Consider the following 12,620-nt stretch of genomic DNA (forward strand, 5'->3'; position numbering starts at 1 on the left):
TCTAAGACTCTTCAATTTTTTTTCATTTTTTATTTCTCTTTGTTCTTTTTTTTAATTGAATTAATGATAGGTTACAATCTTGTGAAATTTCAGTTGTACATTAATGTTTGTCATTCATGTTGCAGGTGCACCACTTCACCCTTTGTGCCCAACCCCCACCCCACCTTTCCCCTGCTATCCACTAAACTGTTCTTAGTCCACATTTTTAAATTCCTCATATGAGTGGAGTCATACACAGATTATCCTTCTCTAGCTGGCTTATTTCACTTAACATAATTCCCTCAAGGTCCATCCATGTTATTGCAAATGGAATGATTTTGTTCTGTTTTGCAGCTGAGTAGTATTCCATTGTATATATGTACCACATCTTCTTTATCCATTCATCTGTTGATGGGCACTTAGGTTGCTTCCATGTCTTGGCTATTGTAAATAATGCTGCAATGAACATTGGGGTACATAGGACTTTTGGGATTGCTGACTTCAAGCTCTTTGGATAAATACCCAGTAGTGGGATGGCTGGATCGTATGGTAGTTCTATTTTTAATTTTTTGAGGAATCTCCATACTGTTTTCCATAGTGGCTGCACCAGTTTGCATTCCCACCAGCAGTGTATGAGGGTTCCTTTTTCTCCACAACCTCTCCAAAATTTGTTACTATTAATTTTAGATATTTTTGTCATTCTAATGGGTGTAAGGTGATATCTTAGTGTAGTTTTGATTTGCATTTCCCTGATGATCAGCGATGATGAGCATCTTTTCATGTGCCTATTGGCCATCCATATATCTTCTTTGGAGAAATGTCTGTTCATGTCTCCAGCCCATTTTTACATTGGCTTGTTTGATTTTTTGTTGTTGAGTTGTGAGAGTTCTTTATATATTATGGATAATTCAGCCTTTGTCAGATATATGACTTTCAAATATTTTTTCCCAGTTAGTGGGTTGTTTTTTTGCTTCAATCCTGTTTTCATTTGCCTTGAAGAAGCTCTTTAGTCTGATAAGTCCCATTTGTTTATTCTTTCTACTGTTTCCCTTCTCTGAGAAGGCATGGTGTCTGAAAAGATCCTTTTAATACTGATGTCAAAGAGTGTACTGCCTATGTTTTCTTCTAGAAGACTGATGGTTTCATGTCTCACCTTTATGTCTTTGATCCATTTTGAGTTTATTTTGGTGAATGGTGAAAAAGAATGGTCAATCTTCATTCTTTTACATGTGGCTTTCCAGTTTTCCCAGCACCATTTGTTGAAAAGACTTTCTTTTCTCCATTGTATGCCCTCAGCTCCTTTGTCGAAGATAAGCTGTCCATAGATGTGTGGTTTTATTTCTGGGCTTTCAATTCTGTTCCATTGATCTGTGCACCTGTTTTTGTACCAGTACCATGCTGTTTTGATTACTGTAGCTTTGTAGTATGTTTTGAAGTCAGGGATTGTGATGCCTCCCATTTTGTTGTTTTTTCTCAGGATTGCTTTAGAAATTCGGGGTCTTTTGTTGCGCCATATGAATTTTAGGATTCTTTGTTCTAATTCTGTAAAGAATGCCATTGGGATTCTGATTGGGATGGCGTTGAATCTGTAGATTGCTTTAGGTAGAATGGACATTTTAACTATTTTTATTCTTCCAATCCATGTACATGGAATGTCTTTCCATCTCCTTATGTCGTCATCCAATTCTCTCAGAAAGGCCTTGTAATTTTCATTATATAGGTCCTTCACTTCCTTAGTTAAATTTACCCCAAGGTATTTTATTCTTTTTGTTGCGATTGTGAATGGTATTGTGTTCTTGAGTTCTTTTTCTGTTAGTTTGTTATTAGAGTATAGAAATGCTACTGATTTATGCAAATTTATTTTGTACCCTGCAACTTTGCTGTAGTTGTTGATTACTTCTAAGAGTTTTCCAATGGATTCTTTGGGGTTTTCTATGTTGTCTGCAAACAGTGAGAGTTTCACTTCTTCCCTCCCTATTTGGATTCCTTTTTCTTGCCTGATTGCTCTGGCCAGGACCTCCAGTACTATGTTAAATAAGAGCGGTGATAGAGGGCATCCTTGTCTCGTTCCTGTTTTCAGGGGGATGGCGTTTAGTTTTTGCCCATTGAGTATGATGTTGGCTATGGGTTTGTCATATATGGCCTTTATTATGTTTAGGTAGTTTCCTTCTATGCCCATTTTGAACAGAGTTTTTATCATAAATGGCTGTTGGATCTTGTCAAATGCCTTCTCTGCATCTATTGAGATGATCATGTGGTTTTTATTCCTCAGTTTGTTGATGTGGTGTATCACGTTGATTGATTTGTGGATGTTGAACCATCCCTGTGTCCCTGGTATGAATCCCACCTGATCCTGATGTATGATTCTTTTGATGAATTGCTGAATTCTGGTTGCCAAAATTTTGTTTAGAATTTTAGCATCTATGTTCATCAGTGATATTGGCCTGTCGTTCGCTTTTTTCGTGGTGTCCTTGTCAGGTTTTAGTATCAGCATGATGGTGGCCTCATAGAATGTGTTAGGAAGTGTTCCATCTTCCCTAATTTTTTGGAATAGCTTGAAAAGGATAGGTATTAAATCCTCTCTGAAAGTTTGGTAGAATTCCCCAGGAAAGCCATCTGGTCCTGGGGTTTTATTCTTTGGGATGTTTTTGATTGCTGTTTCAGTCTCTTTCCTTGTGATTGGTCTGTTCAAATTGTCTGCCTCTTCTTGAGTGAGCTTTGGGAGATTGTAGGAGTCCAAGAATTTATCCATTTCCTCTAGGTTATCCATTCTGTTGGCATATAGTTTTTCGTAGTATTCTCTTATAATCCGCTGTATTTCTGCAGAGTCTGTTGTTATTTCTCCTCACTCATTTCTGATTTTGTTTATTTGAGCTTTCTCCCTTTTTTTCTTTGTAAGTCTGGCTAGGGGTTTGTCAATTTTGTTTATCTTCTCAAAAAATCAGCTCTTTGTTTCATTGATCCTTTCTACTTCCTTTTTCGTTTCAATAGGATTTGTTTCTGCTCTGATTTTTATTATTTCTCTCCTTCTGCTGACTTTGGGCTTTATTTGTTCTTCTTTCTCTAGTTCAGTTAGGTGTAGTTTAAGATTGCTTATTTGGGATTTTTCTTGTTTGTTAAGTTGTGCCTGTATTGCGATGAATTTTCCTCTTAATACAGCTTTTGCTGTATGCCATATGAGTTGGTATGGCATGCTATCATTTTCATTTGTTTCCAGGTATTTTTTTATTTCATCTTTAATTTCTTCAATGATCCATTGCTTGTTCAGTAATGTGTTGTTTAGTCTCCACATCTTTGTGCCTTTCTCAGCTTTTTTCTTGTAATTAATTTCTAGCCTTATAGCATTATGATCGGAGAAGATGCTTGTTATTATTTCAATTTTTTTAAATTTGTAGAGGCTTGCCTTGTTTCCCAACATATGGTCTATCCTTGAGAATGTTCCATGTGCACTTGAGAAGAAGGTGTATTCAGCTCCTTCAGGGTGGAGTGATCTATATATGTCTATTAAGTCCAATTGTTTTAGTTTTTCATTCAGCTCCACTATTTCCTTGTTGATTTTCTGTCTGGATGATCTGTCCATTGATGTGAGTGGGGTGTTGAGGTCCCCTACTATTATTGTGTTGTTTTTAACATCTTCCTTTAGGTCTGTTAATAGTTGCTTTATGAATCTTGGTGCTCCTGTGTTGGGTGCATAGATATTTATAAGCATTATTTCTTCTTGATGAAGTGTCCCTTTGATCATTATATATTGTCCCTCTGTGTCTCTCTTTACCTGTCTTATTTTGAAATCCACTTGGTCTGATATGAGAATTGCAACACCTGCCTTTTTTTCCTTGCTATTAGCTTGAAGTATTGTCCTCCATCCCTTCACTCTGAGCCTGTGTTTGTCCTTGGGGCTGAGGTGTGTTTCCTGGAGGCAACAAATTGTTGGATCTTGTTCTTTAATCCATTTTGCCACTCTGTGTCTTTTTATTGGAGAATTCAATCCGTTTACATTGAGAGTGATTATTGATGCATGTGGACTTAATGCTGTCAATCTGTCACTCATTATCTTGTTTTCCTGCATTTCTTTTCCTGTGTGCTTTAGCCTACCAATTTAATACTGCAATTTCTTATGCTGGGTTTCTTAGATTTTTCCTTATTTATGATTTGTGACTCTGTTCTGTATTTTATTTTAGTGTCTACCTTGAAGTTTGTATTTAGAATCTCGTGTATAATGTAGTCTATTCTCTGGTGGTCTCTTACTTACTTGGCCTATACTAATTTAGACCCTTTGCTCTTCCCCTCCTAAATAATTATTTTCATTTCTTATTCCAACTCGTGTTATGAATTTGTAGTTAGAGTGATAAGATCGTCCTTGCTTTGGTAGTTTCCTTACCTTTACCCTAATGCTATAGTTGAATATTTGCTATCCTGTTCTGGTTCTATCCATCGGTCTCCCTAGTCTGTGGTTTGTGACCCCTTTCTCCCTTTTTTCTTTTTTCAGGTATGAGAGCCTTCTTGAGGATTTCTTGTAATGGAGGGCTTTTAATTACAAATTCCCTTAACTTTTGTTTGTCTGGAAAAGATTTAATTTCTCCCTCATAGCTGAAGGAAATTCTTGCTGAATAGAGTATTCTTGGCTGAAGATTCTTATCTTTTAAAGCTTTGAATATGTCACTCCATTCTCTCCTAGCTTGTAAAGTTTCTGTAGAGAAATCTGCTGAAAGTCTGATAGGAGCTCCTTTGTAGGTTATTCTTTTTTCTTACTTCCCTGAGTATTCTTTCTTTTTCTTTCCTTCTTGCCAATTGTACTACTATGTGCCTTGCAGTAGGTCATTTTACATTGACAAATCTAGGAGATCTGAAAGCTTCCTCTACACACATTTCTCCATCAATCCCTAGATTTGGGAAGTTCTCTTCAATAATTTCGTTAAGCACACTTTCTGCTCCATTTTCCTTTTCCACGTTCTTAGGAATTCCTATGATCCTTAAGTTCTTACTCCTCATTGAATCCACTATCTCTCGGAGATTTTCCTCGTTTTGTTTTAATTCTTAGTTCTCTTTCTTCCTCTGTCTGGAGCCATTCAGCCTGTCTATCTTCAATTATGTTAATTTGCTCTTCTATGGTGTCTACATGGGCATTCAGGGAATCCGTATTCTGTTTTATCTGGTCCAATGTGTTTTTCATCTCTAGTAATTCTGTTTGATTCTTCTTTATAATTTCAATCTCTTTTGTGAAGTAACTCCAGAGATCATTGGCTTGTTTCTCTATCTTTCTCTCTACCTCATTGAGTTTTTTGATTATAGCTGCTCTGAACTCATTATCACTTAGTTTACCTAATTCCAAGTCCTCAGGACTTAATTCTATGTTTTTATTGTTTTCCTTCTGGTCCGGGGCTTTTATAAATTGCTGGATGGTAGAGGAGCGGTTTTTTCGCATGGTGGTAGAATTTGGTTGCAGTTACAGCCTGTCGCCACTAGATGGAGGGCGAGAGCCACATGTTCTGAGCTCTCTGGCTTCCGGCAAGATGGCAGCACCCAGTGCACTTTTCCGTGAGGGAGGGGCTGCTATTCTCACCAATCTGGATTCAGATCAGTTCTGTTCTCTGGTCTCCCAAGGCCCTGAGTTTATGGGGTCCCCACGCACGGAAGCTTTCCCCCGCCAGTGGGTTTCCACTGAACCAGTGGCAGGAGTCCTGGATGATCCCTTGGTCACGCGGTCCCTCCCTTGCTCCTTCCAAGACCCGCGCAGCAGGGATTGGAGACTCTAGGGGAGGGAGCGACGTTCTCTCCTACCCGTTCCAGCGCCTCCGAGGCCGTCAGCAAGGTCTATGTTCTCCGCCTTGTTGGTATTGTAGGTCTCTAACGTGTTGGCATTAGATTTATTCTCTGAAATTCAGTTTTTCCGATCCTTTGTTGTACTTTGGAGGGGAGAGAATCCCGGGTCAGCTCACCACACCATTTTGCTCTGCCCCTTCCCCCTTCTCTTTGTTCTTTGGATTACATAATATCTATCAGTCTATTTTCAAGTTTACTTACTCTTTCATTGCCAGTTCACACCTAGTGTTATGCACCTCTTGTGAATTTTTCACTTCAGTTGTTTTTCTTTTACTGCAGTAAAATGCACATAACATAAAACAACTATTTTAACAATTTATGGAGTAGTGTCAGCATCATGGCGGAGTGAGTTGTTCCCTTTCTTTCTCCTCTCTAAGTTACAACTAAACAGACATCCATTAACCAACAGAGGATTCCCTACATAGCACAACAATTTTTAAGCATACAGTTCAGTTGTATTGAGTACATTCACTTTGTGGTACAACCATCACCACTATCTATCTCCAGAAATTTTTCATCATCTCAAACTAAAACTCTGTATCCATTAAACAGTAACTCTTCATTATCTCCTCCTCCCAACCCTGGTAACCAGTATTTTACTTTCAATTTCTATGAGTTTGACAATTCCAGGTGCCTCATATAAGTAGAATCATACAATAAAGGCACACCTTGGAGATATTGTGGGTTCAGTTCCAGATCACTGCAATAAAACAAATACCACAACAAAGCAAGTCACATGAATTTTTTTTGTTTTCCAGTGCATATAAAAGTTATATCTGGGCCAGCCCTGATGGTCTAGTGGTTAAAGTTCCATGCTCTCTACCTTGACAGCACAGGTTCATCTCCCAGTCATGGAATGACACCACCCATGTATCAGTTGTCATGCTGTGGCAGTGGCTCACATAGAAGAACTAGAACAACTTACAACTAGGATATACGACCATGCACTAGTCCTTTGGGGAATAGAAAAAAAGAGGAAGATCAGCAAAAGACGTTAGCTCAGGGCCAATCCTTCCCTGTGGGAGCAGGAGAGGGGGAAAAGAATATAACTCAGCTCTTTTCCCTGCTGTGAGTAGTTTTGGAATAAAATCTCTTTAAAAAAAGTTATGTTTACACTATACTGTAGTCTATGAAGTGTGCAATATCATTATGTCTAAAGAAACAATGTACATACCTTAATTAAAAAAATTACTTTTTTGCTAAAAAATGCTAACCACCATCTGAGCTTTCAGCAAGTCATAACTTTTTGCTGGCAGAGGGTCTTGTAAAAAATGCAGTATCTTGAAGTTCAATAAAGCAAAGCACAATAAAATGAGGTAAGCGTGCACTTGTCTTTTTGTGTCTGGCTTATTTTACTTAGCACAATGTCTTCAAGGGTCATTCATGTTGTAGCATATATCAGAATTTCATTCCTTTTTAAAGCTGAATAATATTCCATTGTATGTATATACCACATTTTGTTTATACATTCATCTGTTGATGAACATTTGTATTGTTTCCACCTTTGGGCTATTGTGAATAATGTTGCTATGAAGACTAATGTAAAAATATCTGTTTGAGCCTCTGTTTCAGTCATTTGGGTATATATCTAGAAGTGGAACTACTGGATTGTGTGGTCATAATATGTTTAATTTTTCGAGGAACCACTCTGTCATTTTTCACAGAAGCTGCAAGTTATTATTTTTTAACCTTAGAATTTCCATTTGGTTCTTTTTTTATAATTTACATCCCTTCATAATATTCTCTGTTTGATAAGGCATCATCATCATAGTTTCTTTTATTTCCTTTTTTATGTTGAGATAAAATTCACATAACATAAACTTCACCATTTTAAAGTACATAATTCAGTGGATTTTAATATATTCACAAGGTTGTACAAACATTACCACTAATTCAAGAACATTTTCATTATCCCTGAAAGAAACCTCTTATTCATTAACAGTCACTCTCTACCATCGTTTCTGGTTCCCACAAGCTCTTACAACCACTAATCTATTTTCTGTCTTTATGGATTTGCCTATTCTGGACATTTTATATAAATGAAATTACATAATATGTGGCCTTTTTTATCTGGCTTCATTCACTCAGGATAATTTTTTCAAGGTTCATACATATTGTAATATGAATCAGTATTTCACCCTTTTTATGACTGAATAATTCATTTTATTGCTATAATGCATTTCATTTATCTAATCATCAGTTGATGGAAATTTGAGTTGTTTCCACTTTTTGGCTATTATAATGCTACTATCAATATTCCTGTACAAATTTTTTATAATTTATTTATTTATTTTCAGATGTACATCATAATATATTTTGAATTCTGTGTAGATTACATCATGATCACCACCCGAAAACTAATTATAGTGCATCCCCTCACATGTGAGCCTAATCACCCCTTTTGCCTTCCCCCCTCCCCCCTTCCCCTATGGTAACCACCAATCCAATCTCCAATGCTATGTGTTTGTTTCTTGTTGTTTGTATCTTCTATGTATGAGTGCATTCACATGGTATTTGACTTTCTCCCTCTGACTTATTTCACTCAGCAAAATACCCTCCAGGTCCATCCATGTTGTCACAAATGGCCGGATTTCATAATTTCTTATGGCTGAGTAGTAGTCCATCGTGTATAAATACCACATCTTATTTATCCATTCGACCCTTGATGGGCACCTAGGTTGCTTCCAAGTCTTGGCTAATGTGTATAATGCTGCAATGAACACAGGGGTGCAAGTATCTTTATGCCTTTGTGTTTTCAAGTCCTTTGGAGAAATACCAAGCAGTGGGATAGCTGGATCATATGGTAGATCTATCCTTAATTTTCTGAGGACACTCCATACTCCTTTCCATAGTGGCTGCACGAGTTTGCACTCCCACCAGCAGTGAAAAAGGGTTCCCTTCTCTCCACATCCTCTCCAACATTTTTCGTTTCCTGTCTTGTTAAATATAGCCATTCTGACCGGAGTGAGGTGACACCTCATTGTAGTTTTGATTTGCATTTCCCTGATAGCTAATGATGTTGAGCATGTATTCACATGCCTGTTGGCCATCCGTATATCTTCTTTGGAGAAATCTCTGTTCAGATATTTTGCCCGTTTTTTAATTGGATTGTTGGTTTTTTTGTTGTTGCGCTGTATGAGTTCTTTGCATATTTGGGGTATTAATCCCTTATCAGATACATGGTTTGCAAATATATTCTCCCACTTGTTAGGTTGTCTTTTCGTTTTGTTGATGGTTTCCTTTGCTGTGCAGAAACTTTTTAGTTTGATGTAGTCCCATTTGTTTATTTTTTCTTTTGTTTCCCTTGCCCAGTCAGACACGGGACTTGAAAATATGCTTCTCAGACTGATGTCAAAGAGCGTACTGCCTATGTTTTCTTCTAGAAGTTTCATGGTTTCGGGTCTTACCTTCAAGTCTTTAATCCATTTTGAGTTGATTTTTGTGCATGGTGTAAGGGAATGGTCTACTTTCATTCTTTTGCATGTGGCTGTCCAGTTTTCCCAACACAATTTATTGAAGATACTCTCCTTTCTCCATCATATGGCCTTGGCTTCCTTGTCTAATATTAGGTGTCCATAAATGTGTGGGTTTACTTCTGGGCTCTCAGTTCTGTTCCATTGATCTGTGTGTCTGTTTTTGTGCCAGTACCATGCTGTTTTGGTGACTATGGCTTTGTAGTATATTTTGAAATCAGGGAGGGTGATACCTCCAGTTTTGTTCTTTTTTATCAGGAATCCATTGGCTATTTGGGATCTTTTGTCTTCCACATAAATTTTAGGATTCTTTGTTCTATTTCTGTGAAAAATGTTGTTGGAACTTTGGTAAGGATTGCGTTGAATCTATAGATTGCTTTAGGAAGTATGGATATTTTAATGATGTTAATTCTTCCAATCCAAGAGCATGGAATATCTTTCCATTTCTTTGTGTCTTCTTTGATTTCTTTCAGCAATGTTTTATAGTTTTCAGTGTACAGATATTTCACCTTTTTGGTGAAGTTTATTCCTAGGTATTTTATTCTTTTTGTTACGATTGTAAATGGGATTGTATTCTTAATTTCTCTTTCTGCTAATTCATTGTTAGTGTATAGAAACGCAACCTATTTTTATATGTTGATTTTGTGTCCTGTGACTTGACTGTATTCCCTTATTGTTTCTAAAAGTTTTTTAGTGGAATCTTTAGGTTTTTATAGATATAAAATCATGTCATCTGCAAAGAGGGACAGTTTCACTTCTTTTCCAATGTGGATCTCCTTTATTTCTTTTTCTTGCCTGATTGCTCTGGCTAGGGCTTCCAATATTATGTTAAATAAGAGTGGTGACAGTGGGCATCCCTGTCTGGCTCCTGTTCTTAGAGGGGCAGCTTTCAGTTTTTCTCCATTGAGAACAATATTTGCTGTGGGTTTGTCATATATGGCCTTTATCATGTTGAGGCATTTTCCTTCTATACCCATTTTATTTAGAGTTTTTATCATAAATGGATGCTGTATCTTGTCAAATGCTTTCTCTCCATCTATTGAGATGATCATGTGATTTTTATTCTTCATTTTGTTAATGTAGTGAATCACGTTGATAGATTTGTGGATGTTGAACCATCCCTGCATCCCTGGAATGAAATCCACTTGATCATGATGTATGATCTTTTTAATATATTGTTGTATTCGAGTTGCTAGTATTTTGTTGAGGATTTTTGCATCGATGTTCATCAATGATATTGGCCTGTAATTTTCTTTTTTTGTGGTGTCCTTGTCTGATTTTGGTATTAGGGAAATGTTGGCATTGTAGAATTAATTAGGAAGCCTCCCCTCCTCTTCAATTTTTTGGAAGAGTTTGAGAAGGATAGGTATTAAGTTTCTTTGAATTTTTAGTAGAATTCACCAGGGAAGCCATCTGGTCCTGGACTTTTGTGTTTTGGGAGGTTTTTGATTGCTGTTTCGATCTCCTTACTGGTGACCAGTCTATTCAAATTTTCTACTTCTTTTTGGTCCAGTTTTGGAAGATTGTATGTTTCTAAGAGTTTATCCATTTCTTCTAGATTAACCAATTTGTTGGCATATAGCTTTTCATAGTATTGTTTTATCTTTTGCATTTCTGGTGTCCATTGTAATTTCTTCTCTTTCATTTCAGATTTTATTTGAGCCTTCTCTCTGTTTTTCTTGGTGAGTCTAGCTAAGGGTTCATCAATTTTGTTTATCTTTTCAAAGAAAGAGCTCTTGGTTTCATTAATTTTTTCTATTTTTTTAGTCTCTATTTTGCTTATTTCTGCTCTGTTTTGTGTTATTTCCTTCCTTCTGCTGATTTGGGGCTTTGTTTGTTGTTCTTTTTCCAGCACCTTTAGAGGAGCATTTAGATTGTCTATTTTGGACTTTTCTTCTTTCTTGAGGTAGGCCTGAATTGCTGTAAACTTCCCTCTTAGAACAGCTTTTGCTGTATCCCACAGATTTTGGCATGTCGTATTTTCATTTTCATTTGTCTCCAGAAACTTTTTGATTTCTTCTTTGATTTCTTCATTGACCCAATCGTTGTTCAGTAGCATTTTGTTTAATCTCCACATTTTTGTGGCTTTTCTGGTTTTCTGTAGTTGATTTCTAGTTTCATAACTTCGTGGTCAGAAAAGATGCATGCTATTATTTCGATCTTCTTATATTTATTGAGACTTTTTTGTGGCCTAATATGTGATCAATCCTGGACAATGTTCCACGTGCATTTGAAAAGAATGTGTATTCTTTGGTGTTTGGATGGAATGTTCTGTATACATCTACTAAGTCCATCTGGTCTAATGTGTCCTTTAGGCCAGTGTTCCCCTATTGGTCTTCTGTTTGGATGATCTATCCATTGGTGTAAGTGGAGTGTTAAAGTCCCCTACTATTATTGTGTTACTGTCTATTTCTCCTTTTATGTCTGTTAATAATTGCTTTATATATTTAGGTGCTCCTATGTTGGGTGCATAGATATTTACAAGTGTTATATTTTCTTGTTGGATTGTTCCCTTTATCATTATGTAGTGTCCTTCTTTGTCTCTTGTTACAGTTTTTGTTTTAAAGTCTATTTTCTCTGATATAAGAATTGCTACCCTCTCTTTCTTTTCTTTGCCATTTGCATGGAATATCTTTTTCCATCCTTTCACTTTCAGTTTGTGAGTGTCTTTAGGACTGAAGTGTGTCTCTTGTATGCAGCATATACATGGGTCTTGTTTTTAAATCCAATTGGCCACCCTATGGCATTTGATGGGAGCATTTATTCCATTGACATTTAAAGTAGCTATTGAATAATATGTATTTGTTGAGATTTTGTCCCTTTTTTTTCTGGCTGTTTTAGTAGTTCTTCTCTGTTCCTTTCTTTTTCTCTTGCTCTCTTCACTTGTTGTTTGATGGCTATCTTTAGTAATGTGTTTGATTTCTTTTGTGTTACTTTTTTTCTTGCTTGTTATAAGTTTTTGATTTGTGATTACCATGAGGGTCCTATTTAATATTCTATGCATATAACAGTCTAAATTGAGTAGATAGACTCTTTAGCATGACCTCTTTCTAAAAGCTCTACTTTTTCACTCCCCTCCTCCCACATTTTTTTTTCAAATCATATATAGTCTCTTGTTTAGTGTGTGTCTATCTATTCCCCTCTTATCATTGAAATTGGTGATTTTAATACATTTGTCTTTTAACCTTCATATTATCTTCACAGGTAGTCGATCTGCTACCTTTACTATATTTTTACCTTACAAGTGATCTTATTGCCTTGTTTTTTGTTATGCTGTTTTGTTTTTTTTGATAATTTTTTTATCTCTATTTGTGGTCATTGCTTTCCCAGTTAAATAAGTCCCTTCAG

Source organism: Equus asinus, chromosome X, assembly GCF_041296235.1.
Source record: "Equus asinus isolate D_3611 breed Donkey chromosome X, EquAss-T2T_v2, whole genome shotgun sequence".
NCBI lineage: Eukaryota > Metazoa > Chordata > Mammalia > Perissodactyla > Equidae > Equus > Equus asinus.